The sequence below is a fragment of the Akebia trifoliata genome, chromosome 4 (assembly GCF_017979445.1).
Source record: "Akebia trifoliata isolate Shusen 1 chromosome 4, ASM1797944v1, whole genome shotgun sequence".
NCBI classification, from domain to species: Eukaryota; Viridiplantae; Streptophyta; class Magnoliopsida; order Ranunculales; family Lardizabalaceae; genus Akebia; species Akebia trifoliata.
Genome location: NC_141378.1, coordinates 36,672,840 through 36,677,493, shown reverse-complemented (window position 1 = coordinate 36,677,493; position 4,654 = coordinate 36,672,840). Strand labels below are relative to the sequence as shown.

Below are 4,654 nucleotides of genomic sequence, written 5' to 3'. Positions count from 1 at the left end.
ACCTAACTCTAGAGAATCTCTTCCATATCATACGGTAAGCTCTCTCTAATATATCTTTTGGATTTTTTGATGGAACCTCGAATCCAACTTGGTTTGAAAGAAATTTATTTGGTATTTTATCAAATTTTGATTTGAGCTGTGGAAGGTTGGGATTCGAATTTGAAAAGGTTTAATGTTTACTTTGTTCATTTGTGGAAAAATTTGAAGCATTTATGTAGGTTAGATGTTTGAGAAATTGCCTAGTTGAAGTTGAAATTTGGAAAGGTACTAGTTATGGGAAACTTTGAAGGATTTATTTATGTATGATATTTTTTTGGTTGAATTTTAGTTTAGAATTGTGTGTGTTTGTTGTGATTAATGAGTTTCAATTGATGATTGATTAGTTTAATGGAAGGAATATAAAAGTAATTATGAGTTTTGGATTTCATTGTCCTTCATACCTCTTCAATTATATTGTTATTTAAGGGTCAGCTCATAAATTTTGGATTAGGACGTGAAATAGTAAGGATACCTCTTCAATTATATTGTTATTTCAGGGTCAACTCATAAATTTTGGATTAGGACGTGAAATAGTAAGGATTGGTGTATTTCCTTTGGTTTATAACAATTTTATTGCACCAATTTTAGTGAAGCATCCTTGTTGATTTCTATTAAGGAATTTGTTGTATTTCACCCTTTCATTCATAGTGATTTTATTGCACCAATTTTAGTGAAGCATCCTTATTGATTTCTATAAAGGAATTTGTGGATTGTAAACTTTGTTGGAACCTAACTTAGTCCAAGTTTGATGGTTTGAACATCTTATCTAAAAAAAAAGTTAATCCCTTTTACATGGAGAAGGATGCAGAGATCTAAACACAGGTGTAATCAATTTAAGACAAGTGAACTAATTATTCAATAAATTTCTATGAAGTTGGAACTCACTCTCGCAAATGATATGTTTGATATTTATGCTAGAAATGACATAGTTGTTCCTTTTGGAAGTTTTCCAAACTCACCCTTATTAAAAAAATTTGAAAATTTGATAAAGGGGGAGATAGACTTGTAGCATGATCATTATATAGAAATTTAGTTATTCATCTTTTACATGGTGGTGTTTGTAATTTGCATGCCCATCAGTTTATTACTTTCAAAACTTTTTTTTTGCATCTTTTTGTTATGATTAACCAAAACTGAATTTCTCACTTTATCTTATTTTGATAATCCATATCTTGGCTGAAGATAAGGCTCTAGACAGAGATATTGAGACATCCATGATGATCTTCTTTTATTAATCCTACTTTAGTTTAATGTTTTGGTGCCATCAATCTTGTGCTTTGTGGCTAATCAAGTTTGGATTTTTTTTTCACTTGAACTGGATTATATATCGAGATAAAAAGCTAGGGGGAAACTGCTCCCACATAATCATGATACCTTTCATCACTGCAGGACTATTTTCTTTTAATGTCCTTGCAACTAAATGTCTATAAAAAATGGAATTCAAGAACACATGGCTATCACTACCAAAGTTCACACTTTATGGAATAATGCTTCTTGTTGTTATAAATAAAAGAGCTACTATTGGCACTCCAACTTTTACTTATTACACCCCAACTAAAAATAAAGAAAATAAATGAATGGGGTGTAATAAGAAAAGGTTGAGGTGACAATAAAAGCTTGGTCGTCTCTTATTCATATATGATTATGCCCTTTTTATGTCTATTGTTTAAATGCTTGATTGATAGGATGTTGACTGCACAAGAAAAAAATAGGATTGTGATCGTAACATTCATATTCAGTACAGATGTGATCTTAACACATCTTAGACGTAGGGAATCTCTACCTAAAGCACCTATAATAAATAAAGATCATTAGAGAAAACATATTTTAAATAGGTTATACAACGAAAGTGATAGGCATTGTCATGAGCAACTTCGAATGAATAAAACTACATTTCACAGATTGTGCAGCCGTTTAAGGATGCATGGATTGGTTGATCGTCGATCAGTAAAAGTCGAAGAACAAGTCTCAATGTTCCTATTAACAATTGGGCATGATTTGAGGAATCGATGAACAAACTTTTCTTTTATACGATCTTCTCAAACAGTTAGTCATTATTTTCATGTTGTCTTCAAAGCATTGATTAGTATGTACAAGGAGGTCATCAAGGTAGCAAAACAAATAAATTCTCCTAGAGACAACAACAACGTTAGAAATTGGTATTATTACTTAGAGGTAATTGTAAAGTCGACCATGCTTACAAATAAATTTGTATTGATGATGTGAAATAACCATGATATTTTGATTTAATATAAGATGCTATAGGAGCTATAAACGGTACATACATTCATGCAACGGTTCCTATGGATGAACAACCTAAGTACCATAATAGAAAATGAGATATTCGTCAGAATGTCTTGGTCGCATGTACTTTTGATATGAAATTCACATATGTGCTTGCTGGTTGGGAAGGATCATCACATGATGGTCGCTTATTAAGATATACAATTAGACCTAGGATTGATAGACTCACTGTGCCACTTGGTGAGTATAATATTTGAATAATTATATTATATTATTTCCTAATATGATGACATGTAAACATGATTGGCATGTAATTTTATTTTATAAATTTGCAATATAGGTAAATATTATCTTGCAGATGCTAGGTTCACAAATGGTCCTGGTTTTCTTACTCCTTTTCGTGGTACTCGATATCATTTAAATGATCATCGTGGGCGCCTTCCATCGAATGCAAAAGAACTATATAATTATCGTCATTCTTCATTGCGGAATGTAATCGAGAGAACAATTGGTCTTCTAAAGAAACGATTTGCGTATTTGAGATCTGCACCATTTTTCGACATCAAAACAAAAACTAGGGTTATCTTTGCGTGCTGTGTTATCCATAATTACATTAGAGATTTTGACCCGGATGACATATGCGAGGGTGATCAGATAGAACTAGAGGAGGAAGAACATGACAACATGCTCGAACAAGAAAAACATATAGTTATTGTTACTACTCCGGCATGGACATCAAAAAGAGAAGCATTAGCTGAAGTCATGTAAGCAGAATATGATTAACGTCATCCATAATTATTATTCTTTTTTTTTGTTTTGTTTTGTTTTATTTTTTTTATTTATTGTAAATCCTTCAAATTCAATGTCTTTCTTTTGAAGGTTTACTATAAAGATGAAAACTTGCATGTAATAAATCTAATTTGAGGTTTTAAGCTTGACTTTTATAATATGTAGGATCTTGTCTCTTACACTATTGGAATTATAATAATGTTCTTTTTCTTGAAAATTGAATATTGCTTGAAAATGACTAACATTTATAACTGATAGTTTTTCTATCATATCTATTTTGCCTTTCAGCTTTAGCTAATCTTCTATTCATTTTTAAAAGTTTAATACATTTATTTGTGATTGAATGTGTATGAATTTACTTATCATAGAAATGAAATCTTTTTCTTAAAAAGACAGGCAATAAAAGGAGAAGCAACTAAAAGATAAACTATATTTGACATGGAACTTACCTATGGATAAAATTTTAATTGAAGTATTGTTGGAGGAATATGCCTTAGGACAAAAAATTGACAATGGATGGAATACGAAAGCCTTAAACAATGCTTGTTTTGTTATCTGTAATAAGTTGCAAAAAGAAGTAAATGTCCAAAATGTACAATATAGGCTCAAGACATTTAGAAAGAGATATCTCAATGCAAAGGAGGTGATTTCACAAAGTGGTTTTGGATGGGACGATGATACTCTATTAGTGACAGCAGATGATGAGGCATGGAAATAGTATACAGAGGTATGTTTTCAAAATATTAAATTTTAAGACATTTTTTTTCTTCATACATTTATCATTTTGATTTTTTTTTTTTTTTTTTTTGTCTTTTCTTATTAGAAACATCCAAAAAATGCAGAATACCATCACAAGTGCATCCCACTTTATGATGATCTTGCCATTATTGTCGGTAATAATCAAGCAAATGGAGAACGATGTACAACTGGAATAGAAATTGAACTAAAGATGTCTCCAATTGAAGAGATAGGTAAGAATTCTTCCTTGGATTATGCAATTATTTTGAAAATTACATACTTCATCTTTCAATGTATTTTTTAATTTTTTTCTTTGTGTTAGATCTTGATGAAATAGACGATGAGGTCCAAGAAGCAATTGGATAAGGTGACGTACCTACACAACAAACATGATCTTCATCGGTGCCTTCTTGTGAAAATTCTTCTTCTAAGAGAAAGCAAAAGTGTAATTCAGAAGAATCTAGTGATGCAATAATCTCCATACTTGCTTCTACAGCCATGCGTATGGCAACGACAATGGAGAGACCTAACATAGCCAAATTGCAAAAGGAACTCAATGAAGTTCCTGATATCTCTTGAGAAATCATGCTAGAAACGATTGACTACTTAGGTGAGCATCAAAAAGCAACACACATATTCCTTGGCTTGGCAAGTGACATGAAGAAGGATTGGTTATTTAGGCGCTTAGGAAAGTCAGATGGCATTTAGATTGTTGGATGTCATATTTTTTAGGAGATGTATTTACTATAATACAAAAATCATACTGATTTGCAATGGTTATATGTTGCATTTTTTGGGGGATATGTCTTACATATATTTTTTGGGTATACTTATTTTGTATTAA

At 31.2% G+C, this 4,654-nt stretch overlaps 1 pseudogene; it reads left to right on the top strand.

Moving 5' to 3' along the window:
- The first annotated feature begins 1,013 nt into the window (after positions 1–1,013).
- Positions 1,014–4,389, top strand: LOC147404831 (uncharacterized; annotated as a pseudogene).
- The last annotated feature ends 265 nt before the right edge of the window (positions 4,390–4,654 follow it).